This window comes from Chlorocebus sabaeus, chromosome X (genome assembly GCF_047675955.1).
Source record: "Chlorocebus sabaeus isolate Y175 chromosome X, mChlSab1.0.hap1, whole genome shotgun sequence".
Lineage (NCBI taxonomy): Eukaryota > Metazoa > Chordata > Mammalia > Primates > Cercopithecidae > Chlorocebus > Chlorocebus sabaeus.
In genome coordinates, this window is record NC_132933.1 from 151174277 (window position 1) to 151200894 (window position 26618).

The window sequence follows — 26618 nt, forward strand, 5'->3', positions numbered from 1 at the left end:
AGGAGTTTACTTTCTCACAGTTCCGGGGGCCAGAAGTCTGAGACCAAAATGTCTCAGGGCCGTGCTCCCTCAGGGAGCTCCAGGGGAGGATCCTTCCTGCCTCTCCCAGCTCCTGGGGGCTCCAGGCGTCCCGGGGCTTGTGGCCGCGTCGTTCCAGGCTCTGCCTCCATCTCCACGTGGCCTCCTCCTCTGTGTCTGTGTCTCCTCTTCTGTCTCTTACAAGGACACACCTGCCATTGCATTTAGGGTCCAGCCTAAATTCAAGACGATTTCAATTTGAATCTCTCATGTAATTGCATCTGGAACCATCCCATTTCCAAGTGAGGTCTCATTCCAGGATCTAGGCATTAGGTTATGGACAGATCTTTCCAGGAGCCTCTGTTCAATCCACTAGCTGTATCTGGTTCCTTCTGGAGGCTCTAGGGGAGGATCCTTCCTGCCTCTCCCAGCTCCTGGGGGCTCCAGGCATCCCTGGGCTTGTGGCCGCATCACTCCAGTCTCTGCCTCCATCTCCAGGTGGCCTCCTCTGTGTCTGTGTCTCCTCTTCTGTCTCTTAGAAGGACATTTATGATTGCATTTTGCGTGTAAGGACCATCTAATTCAGGATGATGTCATCTTCAGATTTACCTTAATTACATCTGCATAGACCTTCTTCCAAATTCATACTTGCATAGTTCTGGAATACTTGCATAGACTAGACGTCTGAGCTCCAGGTGTCTCAGGGCTGAGCTCCTTCCAGAGCCTCCAGGGGCAGATCCTTCCTGCCTCTCCCAGCTCCTGGGGGCTCCAGGCGTCCCTGGGCTTGTGGCCGCATCACTCCAGTCTCTGCCTCCGTCTCCACGTGGCCTCCTCCTCTGTGTCTGTGTCTCCTCTTCTGTCTCTTAGAAGGACACCTGTCATTGCATTTAGAGCTCAGCCTAATCCAGGAAGATCTCATCTCCAGATCCTTAACTTATTAAATCTGCAAAGTTCTTTATTTCCAAATGATATCGCATTCCAGATTCTGAGCTCGAGGATACGGACATATCTTTCCAGGATCCACTGTTCAACCCATTACAATTGTACCCAGTTTCCTCTGGAGGCTCTAGGGGAGGAGCCTTCCTGTCTCTCCCAGCTCCTGGGGGCTCCAGGCGTCCCTGGGCTTCTGGCCGCATCACTCCAGTCTCTGCCTCCATCTCCACATGGCCTCCTCCTCTGTGTCTGTGTCTCCTCTTCTGTCTCTTACAAGGACACCTGTCATTGTGTTTAAGGCCCAGCCAGATAACACAGGATTATTTTCTCTCAAGATCCACAACTTAATTAATCTGCAAAGACCTTCTTTTCCAAACGATACCGCAGCCCCAAATAGCAGGGCTCGGGACGTGGAGCTATCTCTGGGGGCCGCCATCCAACGCAACATGGGAGGCTCTCGATTGGGGTTTGCAGGTGGGGAAGGCTGCTGAGAATAGGCACGGGGCGGCTCACGTGGCAGCCAGCACCGAGCTCTTCAGCAAGGCGTGTTGCAGGGAGGCAAACAGGGTCCCCAGAGAGTGAGTAGAAAGAGGAACCCGGCCCGCAGCCGGGCCCTGTCCCTGGCTGAGTGCCACCAACACTCTGTGTTCGAAGTGGGGGAGAGAGGGGAGGAGGTTTGGCCCCCTTCCAAGAGGACGTGACCAAAACAGAGATAAGCAAATCCATTTTCTTGCTCGTTTATCTTCAGTGATGTGACCCCACTCATCATAAACCTAGACAGGACTTTATTTCCAAACAGAAAAATGAGGCCAGCACGGTGGCTCGTGTCTGTCATCCCAGCACTTTGAGAGGCTGAGGCGGGTGGATCACTTGAGGTCAGGAGTTCAAGACCAGCCTGGCCAACATGGTAAAATCCTGTGTCTACTAATAACACACAAATTAGCCGGGTGTAGTGGCACATGCCTGTAGTCCCAGCTATTTGAGAGGCTGAGGCAAGAGAATCGTTTGAACCCAGGAGGCAGGGGTTGCAGCGAGCGAAGATCGTACCACTGCACTCCTACCTGAGCGACAGAGCTAGACTTCATCTCAAAAAAAAAAAATACTAATAAATAAAAATGAAAACCGGCCGGGCGCGGTGCCTCACGCCTGTCATCCCAGCAGTGTGGGAGGCCGAGGTGGGTGGATCACGAGGTCAGGAGATCGAGACCATCCTGGCTAACATGGCGAAACCCCATCTCCACTGAAAATACAAAAAGTTAGCTGGGTGTGGCGGCACATGCCTGTCATCCCAGGTACTCGGGAGGCTGAGGCAGGAGAATCACTTGAACCCGGGAGGCGGAGGTTGCAGTGAGCTGAGATTGCACCGTTGCACTCCAGGCTGGGTGACAGAGCGAGACTCCATCTCAAAAAATAATAATAATAATAATAAATAAAAATGAAAACTAAGACGGGGCAACATAGTGAGACCCCCCCATCTCTCCAAAAGTCAAAGATTAGCCAGCCGTGGTGGCACGCACCTGTAGTCCCAGCTGCTCAGGAGGCTGAGGTGGGAGGATGGGTTCACACCAGGAGGTTGAGGCTGCCATGAGCTATAACGTCACCACTGCACTCCAGCCTGGGCAACAGAGCAAGACCTCGTCTCTCCATCAATAAATACATCAAAACGAAAATGGAAGTGAAAACGCATCAGAAAGTCAAACACAGGCCAAAAGTCTGCAAAGCACCGTCACAGGGATGCACGGAGAGCTTCCCGGGGTCTGACATGTACGTCCCTTGGAGTTGGACCGAAAAGATTCAGACCCAAGCCTGGACGTGGTATCTGAGAAGACGCAGCCACCTCCTTCCAAGACGTCGTTCAGAAGAGGTCCCCGGGACTCTCCGGCCGGCTCCGTGAGCTTTGGAAGATGAGCGTAGAGACGGTCTCAGGAAGGAAGAGGCTGGATAGGAGCCCTGTGGTAAAGCTAAAAGGTCAGGCTTAAAAATCCCCACGTCTCCCAGGACAGAACCGAGAGAGTCAGGTCACCCTGGGCCAGATAGGCGGCCCCATGGGTGCTGCTGGGGGCTCTCCTGGTTTTAGCACCCAAAATCCTCCATCCACAGAAACCCATTGGTCGTCACAAACAGGGCCGGGGGTGGTGGCAGCTCAGAGCAAGGGGCCTCTGTTGATTCCTGAAGAATTAACATGGCCAGGTGCAGGGCCTCAAGCCTGCAATCCCAGCGCTTTGGGAGGGCACAATGGGCGGATCACCTGAGGTCAGGAGTTTGAGACCAGCCTGGCCAACATAGTGCAACCCCATCTCTACAAAAAATACAAAAATGAACCGGGCGTGATGGCACGCACCTGTCATCCCAGCTACTCGGGAGGCTGAGGCAGGAGAATCGCTTGAACCTGAGAGGCGGAGGTTGCAGCGAGCCGAGATCGTGCCACTGCACTCCAGCCTGGGCAACAAGAGCGAGACTCCATCTCAGAAAACAACAGAGGGCTGGGCACCGTGGCTCACACCTGTAATCCCGGCGCTTTGGGGAGGCCAAGGAGGGCAGATCATGAGATCAGGAGTTTGAGACCAGCCTGAGCAACACGGTGAAACCCCATCTCTACTAAAAACACAAAAATTCGCCAGACGTTGTGGTGGCGGGCGCCTGTAATCCCAGCTACTCAGGAGACTGAGGCAGGAGAATTGCTTGAACACGGGAGGTTGCGGTGAACCAAGATCGTGCCATTGCACTGCAGCCTGGGCGACAAGAGGAAAACTCCGTCTGAAAAAACAAAAACGGAGTTGGCTGTTGTGGGTCTGGTGGGTGTGGGGAGGTCACCTCTGGGGGCTGTCACTAAGACGGGCTGACCCTCCTTCATAGTTTTCTAACACTGTGGGTGCTGTTCAAAGTTCAGCAGCAGCTTGAGTCTCCAGGTCAAAGCAGGAATCAACTTGGAAGGAGCAGTTGGTCTTTATTTTTATCCTTCGTGCTATCTGTGTCTGCTGTGGCTGGCATGCGGCAGCGTTGCTGCCTATCCATCTCTGCTTCTTACCTCCTCGGCCCCGCTGCCTGGGTTCAGCTGCCGCCAAACCAAGTACTCACAGCTTCCTGGACGGTCAGGACCCCCTAAGCTGCATGTTTGACACCCACAGCTCTCCAAGCCCGCCCCAGCACACCCCTCGCCGTCCCACTGCCCCCAAACCAACCATCGCTCACCAGCCTGTGTGCTACTTCACTCCACACCTCAGCAAGTCCGGTACCTTCTTAGAGATGCCGGCCACAATACTATTTATTTATTTATTTATTTATTTATTTAGAAACAGGGTTTACTCTTGTCACCCAGGCTGGGGTGCCGTGGTGCGATCTCGGCTCACTGCAACCTCCCTCTCCCGGGTTCAAGCGATTCTCCTGCCTCAGCCTCCCGAGGAGCTGGGATAACAGGCGCCCGCCACCACGCCGGGCACATTTTTGTGTTTTTAGTAGAGACGGGGTTTCGCCGTCTTGGCCAGGCTGGTCTCAAACTCCTGACCTCAGGTGATCCGTCCGCCTCGGCCTCCCAAAATGCTGGGATGACAGGCGTGAGCCACGGAGCCCGGCCTACACTCCAGCTTGGGTCACAAAGTGAGACTCTGTCATGAAAACAAAAAGAAAAAACCCTAATTAACATGCTATTTTCTTTTTTTAAACATTGCTCTGTCTCTGTGATGTTTGAGTTTCTTTTTTTTTTTTTTTTGTTTTGTTTTTCTTTTTCTTTTTTTTTGAGATGGAGTCTCACTCTGTTTCCCAGACTGGAGTGCAGTGCTGCAATCTCGGCTCACTGCAACCTCCGCCTCCCAGGTTCAAGCGATTCTCCTGCCTCAGCCTCCCGAATAGCTGGGATTACAGGCACCTGCCACCACGCTTGGCTGATTTTTGTGTTTTAAGTAGAGATGGGGTTTCACCATATTGATCAGACTCGTCTTGAACTCCTGACCTCAAGTGATCCACCCACCTCAGCCTCCCAAAGTGCTAGAATTTCAACTGTGAGCCACTCACTGCGCCCGGCCTGATGTTTGCGTTTCTATCCGTGCTGGTTTGCTAGTGGAGTGACTGAGTTCCTAAAACACTAATATTAAAAATACTCACCCGGGTGCAGTGGCTCACGCCTGTAATCTCAGCACTTTGGAAGGCCAAGGCAGGTGGATCACAATGTTAAGAGATCAAGACCAGCCTGGCCAACATGGTGAAACCCCGTCTCTACTAAAAATACAAAAAGTAGCTGGGCGTGGCGGCGGGCACTTGTAGTCCCAGCTACGTGGGAGGCTGAGGCAGGACTGTTTGAACCAGGAAGGCAGAGGTTGCAGTGAGCCGAGATTGTGCCACTGCACTCCAGCCTGGGCAACAGAGCGAGACTGCGTCTCAAAAATAAAGAAAGAAGGAAAGAAAGAAAGAAAGAAGGAAGGAAAGAAGGAAAGAAGGGAGGGAGGGAGGGAGGGAAAGAGAGAGAGAGGAAGGAAGGAAGGAAAGAAGGAAGGAAGGAAGGAAACGAAGGAAGGAAGGAGAGAAAGAAAGAAAAAGAAAGAAAGAAAGTGAAAGAAAGAAAAAGAAAGAAGGAAGGAAGGAAGGACAGAAGGAAGGAGAGAAAGAAAGAGAAAGAAAGAAAGAGAAAGAAAGAGAAAGAAAGAAGGAAGGAAGGAAAGAAGGAAGGAAGGAGAGAAAGAAAGAAAGAGAAAGAAAGAAAAAGAAAGAAAGAAAGAAGGAAGGAAAGGAAGGAAGGAAGGAGAGAAAGAGAAAGAAAGACGAGAAAGAAAGAGAGAAAGAAAGAGAAATGAAGGAAGGAAAGAAAGGAAGGAAGGAGAGACAGAAAGATAGAAAGAAAGAGAGAGAGAAAGAAAGAGAGAGAGAGAAAGAAAGAGGGAGAGAGAAAGAAAGAAAGAAAGAAAGAAAGAAGAAAGAAAGAAGGAAGGAAGGAGGGAGGGAGAGAAAGAAAGAAGAAAGGAAGGAGGGAAGGAAGGAAGGAAAGGAAGGAAGGAAGGAGAGAAAGAAAGAAAGAAAGAAATGAAGGAAGGAAAGAAAGGAAAGAAGGAGAGAAAGAAAGAAAGGAAAGAAAGAAGAGAAAAAAGAAAAAAGAAAGAGAAAGAAAGAGAAAGAAAGGAAGGAAGGAAGGAGAGAAAGAAGGAAGGAAGGAAGGAAGGAGAGAAAGAAGGAAGGAGGGAAGGAAGGAAGGAAAGGAAGGAAGGAAGGAGAGAAAGAAAGAAATGAAGGAAGGAAAGAAAGGAAAGAAGGAGAGAAAGAAAGAAAGGAAAGAAAGAAGAGAAAAAAGAAAAAAGAAAGAGAAAGAAAGAGAGAAAGAAAGAGAAAGAAAGGAAGGAAGGAGAGAAAGAAGGAAGGAAGGAAGGAAGGAGAGAAAGAAGGAAGGAGGGAAGGAAGGAAGGAAGGAGAGAAAGAAGGAAGGAAGGAAGGAAGGAAGGAAGGAAGGAGAGAAAGAAGGAAGGAAGGAAGGAGAGAAAGAAGGAAGGAGGGAGGGAGGGAAGGAAGGAAGGAAGGAAGGAAGGAAGGAAGGAAGGAAGGAGAGAAAGAAGGAAGGAAGGAAGGAGAGAAAGAAGGAAGGAGGGAGGGAGGGAAGGAAGGAAGGAAGGAAGGAAGGAAGGAAGGAAGGAAGGAAGGAAGGAGAGTCACGGGAAGCGGTGTTGAACATGACCCCATGTCCTAGCTATCTGCGAATGACTGGTCCGTCTGAAGTGGTGGCTGCCTGAATGTTTTACGGGGACACCACTCTCCTTCCCAGCCTGTTCCCTCCAGGAAAAGAGCAGAGGACAGAGGACCCCAGAAGCAGATTTGGGAACAGCAGACAAGTTGCTTCCTGTGAACCGAGCAGAGACAGAGAAACCCTCTGTAAGGGCAGAGGGCGGAATCCCAGGGAGCCACACCTGGGAGGGCTGTGGCTGTGGCTGTGGCTGTGGCTGTGGCTGTGGCTGTGTGCCTTCTCGGGTGGCTCCCCAACCCCAAGGCGGGGCACCACGGTTCACAACCATTTCCCACCCCGTAACGCGCCGTCTCTACCGAGAAGCCAGGCCGGGGAGCGAGACTCCCGACGGCGATGGCCTCGAGATGGTCTTCGGAATTCGACAGCAGGGACGAGCCAGTGGCACCCACGTTCACTTCCATTCGGCCCAGGTTTCTGCAGCATCCCCGACGTTCGCCTTCTCCCACCTGCTTCAGAGTGAAGGGGCAGTCAGTTCGGCCACCATAATAAAACACGGCAGACTGGGTGGTTATAAACAACGGACACTGATTCTCCCACAGTCCTGGAGGCTGGAAGTCTGAGATCCAGGTGTGGGCAGGGCTGGTTCCTCCTGAGGCCTCTCTCCTGGGCTTGGAGACGCCGTCTTCTCCCTGTGTCCTCACAGGCTCGTCCCTCTGTGTGTGTCTGTGTCCTCACCTCCTCTTCTTATGAGGTATCTTAGTCCATTTCAGGCTATCATAGAATACCATAGACTGGGTGGATTATAAACAACAGACATTGATTCTCCCACAGTCCTGGAGGCTGGATGTCTGAGATGAGAGTATGGGCAGGGCTGGTTCCTCCTGAGGCCTCTCTCCTGGGCTTGCAGACGCCGTCTTCTCCCTGTGTCCTCACAGGCTCGTCCCTCTGTGTGTGTCTGTGTCCTCATCTCCTCTTCTTATAAGGACCTCAGTCCTATTGGATCAGGACCCACCCTAGTGACCTCATTTTACTTTCGTCAACTCTTTAAAGAAGTAATCTCCAAATACAGCCACGTCGTGTGGTCCTAGGAGTTAAGAGTTTAACGTATGAATTTGGGAGGGTACCATTCAGCCTGTAACAGACAGAAAATGCAGAAAATATACCCTGAGCTAGCTGTTTGTCATAAAGGGCTCTTCCTTTTATTTTTGAGACACGATCCTGCTCTGTCTGTCACCCAGGCTGGACTGCAGTGGTGTGAGTTGTTCGGTTCAGTTCAGTCTAGTGAGTACCGTGCCGTTCAGCTCACGGCAGCCTCAAGCTTCCAAATAAAAAAACTGTCTCAGCATAATCCAATGAGCACCGCTTTTAAATAGTGAATATATAGCCGGGCGTGGTGGCTCACCCCTGTAATCCTAGCACGTTCGGAGGCCGAGGCGGGTGGATCACCTGAGGTCAGGAGTTGGAGACCAGCCTGACCAACATAATGAAACCCTGCCTCTACTAAAAATAAAAATAAAAAAAAAAACAAAAAAGAAAAATAGCCGGGTGTGGTGGTGTATGCCTGTTATCCTAGCTACTTGGGAGGCCGAGGGAGGATCATCTGAACCTGGGAGGCAGATGTCACAGTGAGCCGAGGCAGTACCATCGCATTCCCAGCTTGGAAAGCAGAGCGAGACTCAGTCTCAAAAGAAAAAAAAAATAGTGACTGTGGACTTACATATTTTTAAAAATTAGTATTTTCACATAAAGCATAAAGTCATATCCAATATAGGCAAGAGAAGCTGTCCTTAAATTTAACCCATTTTCGAATCCTACACTAACCCTTCTGAGGCAGTGGCCCCGCATACATGGAGGCCAAACTCATTTTAAAAAAAAAAGCCGTATTGAAAAATATCGCATTAGGAGAAAAACACATAAAATCCCCGTGTGATGGTCTGACCCCGCTCCGTGGGGCCCAGGGCCAAAAAGAGGAACCTTTCCCATCTATTGTTGGTCTGGCCTGTTTCATAACCACCGTGCACCAAGTTCAGTCTGCAGATGACAGATCGCGGCTAAGAGCAGCTCGCTGGGTCTCCGGAGGCTGCTCGTGTCTGTCTCAGGGTGTGGTGCAGGCACAGCCAGTGGGATTTTTCTTTTTCCTAGCAGAGCACAGAGCTGGCCCTGCATTCCTGCCCCTGTGCACAGCACACTGCCATAGGGCAGCCACCACTGGACCAGGAGGAGGAGGGTCCCCGAGGACCCCCTGCCCAGCTTGACGGCTGCTCAGACAAACACCACAAGACCAGCCTCACCCGGGACGTCTGCCCTCCCTCCAGCCGCCACTGTAAGTCACGGGGACCTGGGGGTGTTCAGAGAGGAGAGGCCGCCCTGCAGAAATACCCCAGCGACAGAGCAGATCGGGGCCAGAGATGCGGTTGAATGGCAGAGAAAACCCTCAGCTCGGCCTGCCTTTGGGGTGTGTGATTTTTTTAACCCGGACTCACCAGAGTCCTGCAAAACGATACACACCCTCAAGATAGGGGCCACGCACTCTGCACAAGCTCTCGAGGGTCACAGAGAGGGCTGAGGTTGGCCTAGAAAAACATGGAAAAAGTCCACCTTCTTGAAAATGTGCTCTCCCAGAAATCTTCTTCACACCTGTCTTCTGCTTTTATTTTGCTTTTGTTTTGCGGGGAGGAGACGTCGTTCTTGGTTTTCGCAAATAAAAATAGTTGACGTCAATTGAGTGCACAGGATGCAGCAGCCACTTTGGCAAGGCCTTTATCTCTGGGATTTTCTTTCTTTCTCTGTCTCTCTCTCTCTCTCTTTTTCTTTCCTTCCTTCCTTTCCTTCCTTCCTTTCCTTCCTTCCTTTCTTTCCTTCCTTCCTTTCCTTCTTTCTTTCCCTCCTTCCTTTCCTTCTTTCTTTCCCTCCTTTCTTTCCTTCTTCTTTCCTTCTTTCTTTCCTTCTTTCTTTCCTTCCTTCTTTCCTTCTTCCTTTCCTTTCCCTTTTCCTTTCTTTCGACGAAGTCTCGCTCTGTCGCCCAGGCTGGAGTGCAGTGGCATGATCTCAGCTCACTGCAACCTCCCCTTCCTGGATTCAAGTGATTCCCCTGCCTCAGCCTCCTCAGTAGTTGGGATGACAGGCGCCCGCCACCACGCTCGGCTAATTTTTTGTATTTTAGTAGAGATGGGGTTTCACTATGTTGGCCAGGCTGGTCTCGAACTTCCGACCTCAGGATCCACCCGCCTCGGTCTCCCAAAGTGCCTGGGATGACAGGCGTGAGCCACGCGCACCCAGCCTTATCTCTGGGATTTTCGAAACTTCGTGAGACAGGTGCTATGACGATCGTCCCTGTTTTACCAGTAAGGGAAACTGAGGCGAACATGGAGCCGGCGGGGGGCTGTGTTCAAGACCTACAACCAGAAAGAGGCAGAGGTGGGCGCTGGGTGCTGCTTCTTAGCCTTGAACCACTGCACTGGGGAATTAGTGATGAACGATGCGTGACTGCCTTTGAAATAACCATGCCTCAGCCCAGGGCAGGTGGCATGGGCTCCGTAGGGCCCTCTTGCTGGAACTAGGACTATTCTGTCTCCCAACTGGGAGCCCAGCCTGCCTGCCCCTAGTGCCTGAGGCATAACTGTCTTCTATGGCGAGCGATAGAAACTTGAGTCGACCTCGCTGAAGTCAAGGTGGAAAGTGTCAAATTGGATAATTAGGATTTCTATGAGGACTTCAGGCATGGCTGGATCCAGGAGCTTAAACGGCCACCAGTCTCTCCTCTTTCTCTTTCTCTCTTCCCACGTTTCAGCCCCACTTTTTTGTGCCTCCCTCAGCTACAGGGTGTGGAATGACTTCAGGAAGACCACCTTTTCTACAGGGATGGAAAGAGGGTCTCTGGTAGTCTGGGGTCCCCGTCTTTTCAGAGCAGAATCAAAAAGGGGACCCTCACTCTCCTGGCACCCACAAGTCACGGCTCTTGAAGGGTTCTGACCGGCCATATCAGAGACAAATGACCACTGCTTGCCATAATTTTTATGAACAGGGTGACGGACCCCCTAACTGGCCAGGCTTGGGCCACACCCCTCTCGGGTGATTGACAGGCTTGGGCCACACCCCCATCCTCAGTGATTGAGAGGCTTGGACCACACTCCCCCATCCTCAGTGATTGACAGGCTTGGACCACACTCCCCCATCCTCAGTGATTGACAGGCTTGGACCACACTCCCCCATCTTCAGTGATTGACAGGCTTGGACCACACTCCCCCATCCTCAGTGATTGAGAGGCTTGGACCACACTCCCCCATCCTCAGTGATTGACAGGCTTGGACCACACTCCCCCATCCTCAGTGATTGACAGGCTTGGGCCACACCCCCATCTTCAGTGATTGACAGGCGTGGACCACACTCCCCCATCCTCAGTGATTGACAGGCTTGGACCACACTCCCCCATCTTCAGTGATTGACAGGCTTGGGCCACACCCCCATCTTCAGTGATTGACAGGCTTGGACCACACTCCCCCATCCTCAGTGATTGACAGGCTTGGACCACACTCCCCCATCCTCAGTGATTGACAGACTTGGACCACACCCCTCTCCTCATTGATTGACAGTCCTAGAGAACCACACAGCCCAGAGCGGGAGTGACCCCAGGGGAAAGGGGTGCTGGGTGCACAGTTTCCATGGATGCAGCGGAGAGGTCAGGGCCAGTGGTGAGTTGGACCAAAGTGGGCCAGAGGGAGGCGGTGGGGCCAATGTCAACACCGCCCCTGCCACCTTCTGTCCGTTCCATCACTCATTCACTCTACATTCTCACAGTGGCATTCATTCATTCACTCCTTTCCTCACTTGCTGCACACATTCCATCACTCATTCACTCTGCATTCTCAGGGTGGCATTCATTCATTCATTCACTCATCTCCTCATTTCCTCCACACATTCCATCATTCATTCACTCTGCATTCTCAGAGTGGCATGCATTCATTCATTCATTCACTCATTTCCTCCACACATTCCATCACTCATTCACTCTGCATTCTCAGGGTGGTATTCATTCATTCATTCATTCACTCATTTCCTCCACACATTCCATCACTCATTCACTCTGCATTCTCACAGTGGCCTTCATTCATTCACTCATCTCCTCATGTCCTCCACACATTCCATCACTCATTCACTCTGCATTCTCAGAGTGGCATTCATTCATTCATTCATCTCCTCATTTGCTCCACACTTGTCAAGAACTAGCGGGCATCACGCATTCACTCTTTCATTCACTCTACGTTTAGGGAGAAAACCCTGCACGTCATTCTTTCATTTATGCATTCACCCATTCGTTTATCAAGCAAGGCCTGTGTGTTACTTATTCATTCATTCCCTCCATATTTGCAGGAATGAATCTCTGGGTGTCATTCATTCATTCCCTCCACATTTCTGGGGAATCCTTATGTGTCATTCATTCATTCCCTCCACACTTGCAGGGAATATCTAGGTGTCTTTCATTCATTCTCTCTACATTTGCAGAAGTGAATCCTGGGTGTCATTCATTCATTCCCTCCACATTTGTGGGGAATCCCTAGACATCATTCATTCATTCCCACCACATTTGTGGGGAATCCCTGGGTATCATTCATTCATTCTCTCTACATTTTCGGAAGTGAATCCTGGGTGTCATTCATTCATTCCCTCCACATTTGTGAGGAATCCCTGGGTATCATTCATTCATTTTCTCTACATTTTCAGAAGTGAATCCTGGGTGTCATTCATTCATTCCCTCTATATTTGCGGAAGTGAACCCTGATGTCATTTATTCATTCCCTCCACATTTATGGGAATGAATCTTGGTGTCGTTCATTTGTTCTCTCTACATTTTTGGAAGTGAATCCTGGGTGTCATTCATTCATTCCCTCCACATTTGTGAGGAATCCCTGGGTATCATTCATTCATTTTCTCTACATTTTCAGAAGTGAATCCTGGGTGTCATTCATTCATTCCCTCTATATTTGCAGAAGTGAACTCTGATGTCATTTATTCATTCCCTCCACATTTATGGGAATGAATCTTGGTGTCGTTCATTCATTCTCTCTACATTTTTGGAAGTGAATCCTGGGTGTCATTCATTCTTTCCCTCCACATTTGTGGGAATGAATCTCTGGGTGTCATACATTAATTCCCTCCACATTTGTGGGGAATCTCTAGGTATCATTCACTCATTCTCTCTACATTTTTGGAAGTGAATCCTGGATATCATTCATTCATTCCCTCCACATTTGTGGGGAATCCCTGGGTATCATTCACTCATTCTCTCTACATTTGTGGAACTGAATCCTGGGTGTCATTCATTCATTCCCTCCACATTTGTGAGGAATCCTTAGGTGTCATTAATTCATTTCTTCCACATTTGTGAGGAATCCCTGGATATCATTCATTCGTTCCCTCCACATTTGTGGGGAATCCCTGGGTATCATTCATTCATTCTCTCTACATTTGTGGAAGTGAATCCTGGGTGTCATTCATTCATTCCCTCCACATTTGTGGGGAATCTCTAGGTATCATTCACTCATTCTCTCTACATTTGTGGAAGTGAATCCTGGATATCATTCATTCATTCCCTCCACATTTGTGGGGAATCCCTGGGTATCATTCACTCATTCTCTCTACATTTGTGGAACTGAATCCTGGGTGTCATTCATTCATTCCCTCCACATTTGTGAGGAATCCTTAGGTGTCATTAATTCATTTCTTCCACATTTGTGAGGAATCCCTGGATATCATTCATTCATTCCCTCCACATTTGTGGGGAATCCCTGGGTATCATTCATTCATTCTCTCTACATTTGTGGAAGTGAATCCTGGGTGTCATTCATTCATTCCCTCCACATTTGTGGGAATGAATCTCTGGGTGTCATTCATTCATTCTCTCTACATTTGTGTGGACACCCTGAGTGTTATTCATTTGTGTGGACACCCTGAGTGTTATTCATACATGCACCCATTCATTCCCTCCACAGTCATTGGGAATGTCCTGTGTCTCACACACACACACACACACACACACACACCCTGCATTAACCAAGACCACCCCGGGTGCACAGCTCTAAGCTAAGGAAAGCAGACCCAAAGGAGTTTGCAGCAGGTACCTGGTGGGGAAGAGAGGGTCTTCATGGAGGCAGGAGCTGTCACCTATGGGCTGGAATGAAATGCAGATTTCCAAGAGGCTCCGGCAGGTCCATGGTGGGCTGATGCCACAAGAAGGAGGGTTGAAGGTGTCACTCAAGACCGTGCTGGGTGCAGACAGGCGTGAGGAGCTGCATGGGGAAGAGGAGCCACAGGAGTTAGGGCAAGAGATATCTGTGAGTTGGTCCCATTGCTGTGGAGACACAGCCTGCCGCAGGGCCAGTGGACCAGCATACCAAGGGAGCTGGCATGATCACGTCGTCTGTGCCTGAGAGCGAGCAGGGGAAACACCACCCCGGAGTGTGAGTTGTGGTCAGTTGGTAGCTTTGCATCCACCGCTTCCCAGCAGGGTGGTTTACAGCAGAAACAGGCAGTGAGATTCCTTGGCTCTTTCTGCCTCTCCAATAATAACTGAGGCAGGCTGAGGCGCTCCTGGTCCCCCAGTAATACACTGGGGACCCTGTTGAGACCCACTTCTCTTCTTTTTTTATTTTTTATGATTTTTTTTTTTTTTTTGAGACGGAGTTTTGCTCTTCTTGCACAGGCTGGAGAGTGCAATGGCATGATCTCAGATCACCATAACCTCTGCCTCCCGGGTTCAAGAAATTGTCATGCCTCAGCCTCCCAAGTAGTTGGGATTACAGGCGTGCATCACCACACCCGGCTTATTTTTAGTAGAGACGGGATTTCTCCATGTTGCTCAGGCTGGTCTCGAACTCCCGACCTCAGGTGATCCACCCACCTCGACCTCCCAAAGTGCTGAGATTACAGGTGTGAGCCACCGTGCCCAGCCTCCTTTTTTTTTTTTTTTTTTTAATACCTGTATTCTGACTCGTCCCCAGCCCCTGCAAAGAGCAGGTGCAAATGCACCTGTCCAGCAGGCCAGGACCATGCTCCTGGTGCATCACCACATCTGGTTTATTTTTAGTAGAGACGGGATTTCTCCATGTTGCTCAGGTTGGTCTCGAACTCCCGACCTTAGGCGATCCACCCACCTCGACCTCCCAAAGTGCTGGGATTACAGGTGTGAGCCACCGTGCCCGGCCTCCTCTTTTTTTTTTTTTTTTTTTTTTTTTTTTTTTTTTTTTTTTTTACCTGTGTTCTGACTTGCCCCCAGCCCCTGCAAAGAACAGGTGCAAATGCACCTGCCCAGCAGGCCAGGACCATGCTCCAGGTACATCACCACACCTGGCTTATTTTTAGTAGAGACGGGATTTCTCCATGTTGCTCAGGCTGGTCTCGAACTCCCGACCTCAGGTGATCCACCCACCTCGACCTCCCAAAGTGCTGGGATTACAGGTGTGAGCCACCGTGCCCGGCCTCCTCTTTTTTTACCTGTTTTCTGACTTGTCCCCAACCCCTGCGAAGAGCAGGTGCAAATGCACCTGCCCAGCAGGCCAGGACCATGCTCCAGCCTCAGGGAGGACCAGGATGACACACCTCAGGTCTCTTCTCCTTGAGGAGCTCTCAGTATGCTGTGTGGTCCCTGAAATCCCCTCAGGAGGGCAAGGAGGATGAAACAGGCAGCCAGAGACAGGTGCAGAGTTCAGGCTCAGGGGCGCACGTGTGTTTCTGCTCAGATGCACGTATTTGGAGATTAATGCAAAGCACAGTGTGGGCGTCTTCTATACGCCCAGAAAACCTAAGGTCTGGATGCCAAGCACCGTGCCCTTGTCACTCATGGTTCAGGTTCCTGATGCTCTCTGCACCTCAGTGTCCCCACATGTAGTGCAAAGATGATAAGCACATCTTCCTAGGACGGGGGGCACAAGAAAACGTTTGCAGACATTCAATGTGGCGTCTGCTCCAGGAACAGGAGATGTCACCTGAGGACTCAAGGACGCTTGGCACTCTCCTTCCCTGTCAACTGCAGGTAGCTAGGAAGGAAGCTGTGTGTGGCCGGGGAAGAGAAGGAGGAAATTGAAACAATGCTGGACTTGAGAACTTGGACGCCTTTCACTGTGGCTTCCTGACGGACGCCATGAGGTCACTGGTTAACACAGCAGTGGCCACCGCTTCCCCTCCACTCACACCCAGCCAAGGTCACATTGGCCATAGTGACCACAGGCAGGGAAGGCTTGCACAGTGAGCGCCAGACACCCCGATGGGGACCTGAGGGATGAGGAGGCCAGGCTGGCTACAGCCCCAGTGACCGCTGCGTCCCCCAAAAGCGGAAGCTCGGCCCTGGGGCTGCCCTGCCCTGGGGAAAAAGGGTCACTCTGGCCGTGGCTGGGGCTGTCTGGGAGACAGGAAAACCCAAGCAAAAAAAGGGTGGAGTATTAAGATTGCAGGAACATTGAGGACTCAGGGCGGGCAGGGAGTCAGCCAGGAGGGGTGCGGTGGAAGGTCAGCTCAGACACAGGAAGTAAAACAGAAACGTAAGGGATGTCCTTCCTGCTTCAAGAGACAATCGTTTCATATTGAGATTATACTTTACATCATGGAAAACTCACCGTTTTAAAGCGAATAACTAGAGGACATCTAGGACATTCACAGCGCTGGGCAACAACCACGTCTGTCTGTTTCCACCACTTCGTCATTCCCCCAAAAGGCAACACCCCTTTAGGGGGAAATTCAGTTCCCATTTCCCCATCCCCAGCCCCAGCCATGGTCATCTCCTTTCTCTCTATATGGATCAGCCTGTTCTGGGCATTTTATTGAAATGGAATCCTACAGCACGTGGCCTTCTGTGTCTGGCTTCTCTCCCTGAGCGTCATGTCTTCAAAGTTCATCCACAGTGTAGAGCCTCGTTCCTTCGGTCAGAGCCTTGTTCCTTTTCATGGCTGTATACTATTCCACTATGTGGCTGTGGGCCCTCGTTGTGTTTCTCTCTCTGTCTGTTGAAGGACGCTTGAGCCGTTTCCACCTTTTGGCTGTTGCGAAGAGTGCGGCAGGGAACGTTCATACGTAAGTTTGTATTTGTTGTTGTGTTTGAGACAGAGTTTCACTCTTTTCACCCAGGCTGGAGTGCAATGGCATGATCTCAGCTCACTGCAACCTCCGCCTCCTGGGTTCAAGAGATTCTCCTGCCTCAGCCTCCCGAGGAGCTGGGATGACAGGCACCTGCCGCCACACCCGGCTAGTTTTGTATTTTTAGTAGAGACGGGGTTTCACCGTGTTGGCCAGACTGGTCTGGAACTCCTGGCCTCAGGTGTTCCAGCCGCCTCAGTCTCCCAAAGTGCTGGGATTACAGGTGTGAGCCTCCACACCCGGCCTCACCCGTTTTTATATAAGATATTTTGTGATGCTACCCTCACCAAAACGACATACAGAAAAAATGTGTTATACATATAACATTATTAATTTATAACATGCTTAATTTATATAATTTATAAATAAATTTATAAATAAATTATTCTATATAAATATCATACATAAAAACATCTGTAATATATAATTTATATATTATATTACTTTACAGGATTATGTCTATTATTCAAATATTCTTAAATTTATGTATCCGTGTAGCCTTAATTACAATATAAAAGAGAAACAAAAGTAAATAAAACGTTAATTAGGTAACATTTAATTTAATGTGTACACATTTGGCCATAATTTACAGGAAGACGTCATTAAGGGGCCAGGTGCAGTGGCTCAGGCCTGTAATCCTAGCATTTTGGGCAGTCAAGGCAAGGGGATTGCCTGACGTCAGGAGTTTGAGACCAGCCTGGGCAACAGGGTAACATGTCCATCTTTACTAAAAGACAAAAAGTTAGCTGGGCATGGTGGCACCCACCTGCAGTTCCAGCTACTCAGGAGGCTGAGGCACGAGAATTGCTTGAACCCCAGAGGTGAAGGTTCGCAGTGAACAGCCACGATGCCACTGCACTCCAGCCTGGGTGACCCAGTGAGAATCTACCTTCAAAAGAAGAAAAAAGACATTATCAAGGGTTGGGCGCAGCGGCTCCGACCTGTAACCCCGACACTTTTGGAAACTGAGGCAGGAGAATTTCTGGAGTCTAGGAGTTGGGGACCAGCCTGAGCAACCAAGTGCAATCTTGTCTGTAAAAAAAAAAAAAAAAAAAAAAAAAAAAAGACATGATTACATCATGAAGGAATCAGATGTTTGCTTAACAAATCCTCCACCTGTCTTTATTTGTCTCCAGCTTTTACCTATAGGAGGGGAATCAGTGCATGACATGGTTAACCATTTGACAACCCACCAGGTGATTTTCAGAGTCAATCTGCAAACACACAGGACTCGAACAGGACATGGAAAATTCTAGTTTTTGCTCAGAAAGGTGCCCCAGCTACCGCTTCTTTTTTTTTTTTTTTTTTGTTTTTAACAGGGTGTTGCTCTGTGGCTGAGGCTGGAGTGCAGCGGTACGATCTCAGCTCACTGCAACCTCCACCTCCCTGGTTCCAGCAATTCTCCCGTCTCAGCCTCCCGAGTAGCCGGAATGACAGGCACCTGCCACCACACCCAGCTAATGTTTTTCTGTATTTTTAGAAGACACAGGGGTTTCACTACGTTGACCAGGCTGGTCTCAAACTCCTGACCTCGTAATCCACCTGCCTCAGGCTCCCAAAGTGCTGGGATGACAGGCGTGAGCCACCGCGCCCGGCCTGTTATGTGAATTTCTTGTGCTGTGGGGTAGCCTAGGATGGGTTCTGCTTTGAAATCTTTTAAAATATCCTTTTCTGTTGACCTGAGAACCTCCCTCAGGTCACAAAGAGAACAAAGACACGAGTGTCTGTCGATGATCCCTGGTACCCTGGGATCCTTTCGCCTTTCACAGGAGAGAGTCTGAAACTGGCTCACACCGTGGGGAGATACGTACACTGCAGCCTTGTCACAGCTGAGGGTTCCCATCACTGGGGGTTTGGATCCAGGGAACAAGAGAAATACACGCTCCTTTGTGTTCAAAGATGAAAATCTTCCCTGGGTTTAGGGGAACCCAGCTTTAGCTCTATGAGGGCCCAGCTTTGGGTTTAGGGGAGCCCAGCTTTGGGTTTAAAGGAGCTCAGCTTTGGGTTTAGGAGAGCCCAGCTCTGAGGTTAAGGGACCTTAGCTTTGGGTTTAAAGGAGCCCAGCTTTGGGTTTAAAGGAGGTCAGCTTTGGGTTTAGGAGAGCCCAGCTCTGAGGTTAAGGGACCTTAGCTTTGGGTTTAGGGGAGCCCAGCTTTGGGTTTAAAGGAGCTCAGCTTTGGGTTTAAGGGAGCCCAGCTTTGGGTTTAAAGGAGCTCAGCTTTGGGTTTAAGGGAGCCCAACTCTGTGGTTAGGGGGCCTTAGCTCTGGGTTTAGGGGAGTCCAGCTTTGGGTTTAGGGGAGCCCTGCTTTGGGTTTAAAGGAGCCCAGCTTTGGGTTTAAAGGAGGTCAGCTTTGGGTTTAGGAGAGCCCAGTTCTGAGGTTAAGGGACCTTAGCTTTGGGTTTAGGGGAGCTCAGCTTTGGGTTTAAGGGAGCCCAGCTTTGGGTTTAAGGGAGCCCAGCTTTGGGTGTAAGGGAGCCCAGCTTCGGGTTTAAAGGAGCTCAGCTTTGGATTTAAAGGAGGTCAGCTTTGGCTTTAGGGGAGCCCAGCTTTGGGTTTAAAGGAGCCCAGCTTTGGATTTAAAGGAGGTCAGCTTTGGGTTTAGGAGAGCCCAGCTCTGAGGTTAAGGGACCTTAGCTTTGGGTTTAGGGGAGCCCAGCTTTGGGTTTAAAGGAGCTCAGCTTTGGGTTTAAGGGAGCCCAACTCTGTGGTTAGGGGGCCTTAGCTTTGGGTTTAGGGGAGCCCAGCTTTGGGTGTTAAGGGAGCCCAGTTTTGGGTTTAAAGGAGCTCAGCTTTGGGTTTCAAGGAGGTCAGCTTTGGGTTTAGGAGAGCCCAGCTCTGAGGTTAAGGGACCTTAGCTTTGGGTTTAGGAGAGCCCAGCTTTGGGTTTAAAGTAGCCCCGCTTTGGGTTTAAAGGAGCCCAGCTTTGGGTTTAAAGGAGGTCAGCTTTGGGTTTAGGAGAGCCCAGCTCTGAGGTTAAGGGACCTTAGCTTTGGGTTTAGGGGAGCTCAGCTTTGGGTTTAAGGGAGCCCAGCTTTGAGTTTAAAGGAGCTCAGCTTTGGATTTAAAGGAGGTCAGCTTTGGGTTTAGGAGAGCCCAGCTTTGGGTTTAGGGGAGCCCAGCTTTGGGTTTAAGGGAGCCCAGCTTTAGGTGTAAGGGAGCCCAGCTTCGGGTTTAAAGGAGCTCAGCTTTGGATTTAAAGGAGGTCAGCTTTGGCTTTAGGGGAGCCCAGCTTTGGGTTTAAAGGAGGTCAGCTTTGGGTTTAGGAGAGCCCAGCTCTGAGGTTAAGGGACCTTAGCTTTGGGTTTAGGGGAGCCCAGCTTTGGGTTTAAAGGAGCTCAGCTTTGGGTTTAAGGGAGCCCAACTCTGTGGTTAGGGGGCCTTAGCTTTGGGTTTAGGGGAGCCCAGCTTTGGGTGTTAAGGGAGCCCAGTTTTGGGTTTAAAGGAGCTCAGCTTTGGGTTTCAAGGAGGTCAGCTTTGGGTTTAGGAGAGCCCAGCTCTGAGGTTAAGGGACCTTAGCTTTGGGTTTAGGAGAGCCCAGCTTTGGGTTTAAAGTAGCCCCGCTTTGGGTTTAAAGGAGCCCAGCTTTGGGTTTAAAGGAGGTCAGCTTTGGGTTTAGGAGAGCCCAGCTCTGAGGTTAAGGGACCTTAGCTTTGGGTTTAGGGGAGCTCAGCTTTGGGTTTAAGGGAGCCCAGCTTTGAGTTTAAAGGAGCTCAGCTTTGGATTTAAAGGAGGTCAGCTTTGGGTTTAGGAGAGCCCAGCTTTGGGTTTAGGGGAGCCCAGCTTTGGGTTTAAGGGAGCCCAGCTTTAGGTGTAAGGGAGCCCAGCTTCGGGTTTAAAGGAGCTCAGCTTTGGATTTAAAGGAGGTCAGCTTTGGCTTTAGGGGAGCCCAGCTTTGGATTTAAAGGAGGTCAGCTTTGGGTTTAGGAGAGCCCAGCTCTGAGGTTAAGGGACCTTAGCTTTGGGTTTAGGGGAGCTCAGCTTTGGGTTTAAGGGAGCCCAGCTTTGAGTTTAAAGGAGCTCAGCTTTGGATTTAAAGGAGGTCAGCTTTGGGTTTAGGAGAGCCCAGCTTTGGGTTTAGGGGAGCCCAGCTTTGGGTTTAAGGGAGCCCAGCTTTGGGTGTAAGGGAGCCCAGCTTCGGGTTTAAAGGAGCTCAGCTTTGGATTTAAAGGAGGTCAGCTTTGGCTTTAGGGGAGCCCAGCTTTGGGTTTAAAGGAGCCCAGCTTTGGATTTAAAGGAGGTCAGCTTTGGGTTTAGGGGAGCCCAGCTCTGAGGTTAAGGGACCTTAGCTTTGGGTTTAGGGGAGCTCAGCTTTGGGTTTAAGGGAGCCCAGCTTTGAGTTTAAAGGAGCTCAGCTTTGGATTTAAAGGAGGTCAGCTTTGGGTTTAGGAGAGCCCAGCTTTGGGTTTAGGGGAGCCCAGCTTTGGGTTTAAGGGAGCCCAGCTTTGGGTGTAAGGGAGCCCAGCTTCGGGTTTAAAGGAGCTCAGCTTTGGATTTAAAGGAGGTCAGCTTTGGCTTTAGGGGAGCCCAGCTTTGGGTTTAAAGGAGCCCAGCTTTGGATTTAAAGGAGGTCAGCTTTGGGTTTAGGGGAGCCCAGCTCTGAGGTTAAGGGACCTTAGCTTTGGGTTTAGGGGAGCTCAGCTTTGGGTTTAAAGGAGCTCAGCTTTGGATTTAAAGGAGGTCAGCTTTGGGTTTAGGGGAGTCCAGCTTTGGGTTTAAAGGAGGTCAGCTTTGGGTTTAGGAGAGCCCAGCTCTGTGGTTAAGGGACCTTAGCTTTGAGTTTAGGGGAGGCCGGCTTTGGGTTTAGGGGAACCCTGCTTTGGGTTTAAAGGAGCTCAGTTTTCGGTTTAAAGGAGCTCAGCTTTGGGTTTAGGAGAGCCCAGCTCTGTGGTTAAGGGACCTTAGCTCTGGGTTTAGGGGAGTCCAGCTTTGGGTTTAGGGGAGCCCTGCTTTGGGTTTAAAGGAGCTCAGTTTTCGATAAAGGAGCTCAGCTCTGTGGTTAAGGGACGTCAGCTTTGGGTTTAGGGGAGTCCAGCTTTGGGTTTAGGGGAGCCCAGCTTTGGGTTTAAAGTAGCTCGGTTTTCGGTTTAAAGGAGGTCAGCTTTGGGTTTAGGAGAGCCCAGCTCTGTGGTTAAGGGACCTTAGCTTTGGGTTTAGGGGAGCCTGGCTTTGGGTTTAAAGTAGCTCGGTTTTGGGTTTAAACGAGGTCAGCTTTGGGTTTAGGAGAGCCCAGCTCTGTGGTTAAGGGGCCTTAGCTTTGGGTTTAGGGGAGTCCAGCTTTGGGTTTAAAGGAGGCCAGCTTCAGGTTTAGGAGAGCCCAGCTCTGTGGTTAAGGGACCTTAGCTTTGGGTTTAAAGGACCCCAGCTTTGGGTTTTGGGGAGCTCAGCTTTGCGTCTAAGGGAGGCTCTCTTTGGTTCTTAAAGGAGCCTCTTTTTGAGTCTGAGGGAGGGCAGCTTTGGGTTTTAAGAAAGGCCTGCTTTGGATCTAAGGGAGCCCAGCTTCGACTTCAGACAGGAACAAGATAGTTGAGGCCGTGTCGGTTTCACCTCCGGGAGTCTTTCTCTTTGGCTGCTCCGCGGGGCACACGGCTGGAAACAGGGTGAGTCGAATCCACCTAATTACAATTAAACTATCATGAGGCAAGTCGGCGTCGATTAACCCTGAGCAACGGTCTTTAAACGGAGAACGGCTGTTAGGAAGTGGAGCCTGCAGACCTTCCTGTCACCTCTCTCTCATCTGTTGAACAAATGTGTCTGCCGTAACCCCCGGTGACCATTGGCACTGCGGCTCGGTGATGGCAGAAGTGCTTAAATTTCAGAAGATGTGCTATTTGCACGTTCTTCTTTTGCAGCAGGGGCAGGGCCCACACGTCAATCACTGGGGTTTTTTTTTGTTGTTGTTTTTTGGTTTTTTTCACTGAAGGGCATTTCATGTTAATTAGCTTAATTCCACGTACAGTTGGCTTCCTGCTTTCCAGAGCGAGGTAGATTTTGCAGCTGCTGTTCAGACATCCCCACCCAGAGAGGTGTGTGCACGGGAAACTACTTGGAAACTTTAAAAAACAGCCGTCGCGCACGCACACACGCACACACACACACATTAATTTTGTTTTAAAAAGAGCTACTTGCGTTTCTCAGAATCCGCGCTGTGGCCCGTGGGGAAGCCCTGTGTTACAGACTCTGAGAATGAGATACAGAAATCAGAGAAACGCGGCCGCTGCCTGTGCAGAGAACACAGCTCGAAATCGTCACGGGCGTCCATGGAGGGCAGCATGCAAATCTCGCTGGGCAAACTGTCTGTTTGGTTGGGTTATGCAATAGAGGAAAATCAGCACAGAGCGACAGAGCTCAGAGCCTTTCCTACGCGTTTTTGTGCTTAGCTGCGAGGATTCTTGCCTTGTGATCTGAGGCCGAGGCAGGCAGGTCCTCTCTTCCCCCCGACGCCTGCCAGCTGCTGGTTCAGTGGGGTTGGCAGCTCACTTTGAAGTCAATAGAACACCGAGTTCGTTCAGAGGCAGGTGTTATCACAGTAACAGGGGTCACCGGGCCTACAGAGATGGGGAACTTTGAGGGTGCGAGGGATGGAAGCTGGGCTCCCCTAAACGCAAAGCTGGACTCACCTAATCCCAAAACTGAGTTCTCCTAAGCCCAAAGCTGGGATCCCTTAAACCCAAAGCTGGACTCTCCTAAGCCCAAAGCTGAGTTCTCCTAAACCCAAAGCTGGACTCTTCTGATCCCAAAGCTGAGTTCTCCTAAACCCAAAGCTGGGATCCCTTAAACCCAAAGCTGGACTCTCCTGATCCCAAAGCTGAGTTCTCCTAAACCCAAAGCTGGGATCCCTTAAACCCAAAGCTGGACTCTCCTGATCCCAAAGCTGAGTTCTCCTAAACCCAAAGCTGGACTCTCCTAATCCCAAAACTGAGTTCTCCTAAACCCAAAGCTGGACTCTCCTGATCCCAAAGCTGAGTTCTCCTGATCCCAAAGCTGAGTTCTCCTAAACCCAAAGCTGGACTCTCCTGATCCCAAAGCTGAGTTCTCCTAAACCCAAAGCTGGGATCCCTTAAACCCAAAGCTGGACTCTCCTGATCCCAAAGCTGAGTTCTCCTAAACCCAAAGCTGGACTCTCCTGATCCCAAAGCTGAGTTCTCCTAAACCCAAAGCTGGACTCTCCTGATCCCAAAGCTGAGTTCTCCTAAACCCAAAGCTGGACTCTCCTGATCCCAAAGCTGAGTTCTCCTAAGCCCAAAGCTGGGATCCCTTAAACCCAAAGCTGGACTCACCTAATCCCAAAGCTGAGTTCTTCTAAGCCCAAAGCTGGGATCCCTTAAACCCAAAGCTGGACTCTCCTAATCCCAAAGCTGGGCTCCCCTAAACCCAAAGCTTGAAGAAAATGTGACTACATGGCCGGGCACGGTGGCTCATGCCTGTGATCGCAGCACTTTGGGAGGTCGAGGCAGGTGGATCACCTGAGGTCGGGAGTTTGAGACCAGCCTGACCAACATGGAGAAACCCGGTCTGTACTAACAATAACAAAACTTAGCCAGGTGTGGTGGCAGGTGCCTGTCAGCTACTCTGGAGGCTGAGGCAGGAGAATGACTTGAACCCAGGAGGCGGAGGTTGCAGGGAGCCAAGATTGCACCGTTGCCCTCCAGCCTGGACCACAGAGCAAGATTCAGTCTCAAGGAAAAAAAAAAAAAAAAAAAAACACAAAAGAAGAAAATCTTATTCCAGGCTGCACAGTGACCTCAAAGTCAGAGGGTGCAGGGACTCTCTTCTTGTGACCAGCCTTCATTGAGAGTTCCGGTATTTCATCCGTTGGCATCTCTAGATCTTAGTCATCTCAAGACCCGTCGCCTTGCACGTCTCGGCGGTATTCATTTGCAATCCCCCGATGAGTTACGACGTGGAGTGATTTTTCGTGGGCGAATGTACCACCTGCAAAGCATCTTTGCTGAGGTGACGTATGTTTAAACGGGGCCGTTTGTTTTCCAGTGGGTGAGTCTGAAGAGGTTTTTTTGGCACATTTTGCATACTGGTTCTTTGTTTTACAAAAAAAGTTCTTTATTTTAATTTTTATTATACTTTAAGTTCTGGGATACATGTGCAGAACGTGCAGGTTTGTAGCACAGGTGTACCCGTGCCATGATGGTTTGCAGCACCTGTCAACCTGTCATCTACATTAGGAGTTTCTTCTAATGCCCTCCCTCCTCTTGCCCCCCACCCCCCGACAGGCCCCAGTGTGTGATGTTCCCCTCCCTGCATTCTCATTGTTCAACTCCCACTTATGAGTGAGAACACACGGTGTTTGGTTCTCTGTTCCTCTCTTAGTTTCTGAAAATGATAGTTTCCAGCTTCATCCATGTCCCTGCAAAGGACATGAACTCACCCTTTTTTTTTTTTTTTTTCGTTTGAGACAGGGCCTTGCTCTGTCAACCAAGCTGGGGGCGGGGGGCGGCTGTGGTACAACAATTGCTCACTGCAGCCTCAACCTCCGGGCCTCAAGAGATCCTCCTGTCTCAGTCCCCCGTATAACTGGTACTCCAGGTGTACACAGCCATGCCCAGCTAATATTTTTAAATTGTTTGTGTAGAGAAGCTCTTGCTTTTTTTTTTTTTTTTTTTTTTAAGACGGAGTCTCACTCTGTCGCCCAGACTGCAGTGCAGTGGTGCGATCTCTGCTCACTGCAACCCCTGCCTCCTGGGTTCAAGCAATTCTTCTGCCTCAGCCTCCAGAGAAGCTGGGATAACAGGCGCCCGTCACCATACCCAGCTCATTTTTGTATTTTTAATGGAGATGAGGTTTCTCCATGTTAACCAAACTGGTCTCCAGCTCCTGACCTCATGATCCATCGCCTTGGCCTCCCCAAGTGCTGGGATTAGAGGCGTGAGTCAGTGCACCTGACCACATACTGGTTACCAGGTACCTGTTTTGAAAATATCTTCTTCATGCCTGTGACTTCTCATTCCATTCAGTGTCTTTTGCAGACCAGACGTTTTTGCCTTTATTATTATTATTATTATTTTTGAGACAGAGTCTCACTCTGTTGCTCAGGCTAGAGTGCAGTGGTGCAGTCTCGGCTCACTGCAACCTCTCCCTCCAGGGTTCAAGCGATTCTCCTGCCTCAGCCTCCCAAGGAACTCGGCCTACAGGCACATGGCACCATACCTGGTTAATTTTTATATTTTTAGTAGAGACGGGGTTTTGCCATGTTGGCCAGGCTGGTCTTGAACTCCTGACCTCAGGTGATCTGCCCGCCTTGGCCTCCCAAAGTGCTGGGATGACAGGCGTGAGCCACTGCACCGGCTGAGACCAGACATTTTTAACCCGAACAAAGTCCAACTTTTCAATCATTTCTTTCCCAGTTGCTGCCTTTGTTTTGGTGCCTAAAAAGTCATCACCGCCAGATCTGAGATCAATTAGATTCTCTTCTCTACTATCTTCTAGAAGTTTTCTAGTTTTGCATTTTATATTGAAGTCTATTAGCAGATGCCTGTAATCCCAACACTTTGAGAGGCCAAGGGGGGGCGGATCATTGGAGCCCAGGTAAGATGGCACCGCTGCGTTCCAGCCTTGGTGACAGTGTGAAACTCTGTCGCAACAACCAAAAAAGGACAGTGGCGCATTCACTAAAAGACACCTAGATTTAAGCATAGAGAACCTAGAAATAAAACCACACAAATCTAATCAGTTCCTGTGATGTATACATATTTGTGAGCATCCTATTAACAAGACAGAGTCAAAAGGCCCAGCAGATAAATGTCTAACAAAGTCATGTCCCAAAAAGGACACCCGTGGTCAATCGATGTAGAAACATGCCAGCCTGTCCGGGCACAGGGGTTCGTGCCTGTCATCCCAGCACTTTGGGAGGTCGAGGCGGGCAG

At 50.1% G+C, this 26618-nt stretch overlaps 1 protein-coding gene across 2 annotated transcripts in view; it reads left to right on the top strand.

Annotated features, from left to right (window-relative positions):
- P2RY8 (P2Y receptor family member 8) overlaps nucleotides 1–26618 on the top strand; it is a 76111-nt gene that overhangs the window by 31389 nt on the left and 18104 nt on the right. Inside the window, exon 2 of one of the 2 annotated variants that reach the window (XM_008019661.3) lies at nucleotides 8759–8936. The exons of the other annotated variant lie outside the window; for it this stretch is intronic. The gene's annotated coding sequence lies outside the window, so the exon portion shown is untranslated. The remainder of the gene's footprint in view (nucleotides 1–8758; nucleotides 8937–26618) is intronic. 2 annotated transcript variants of the gene reach the window in all.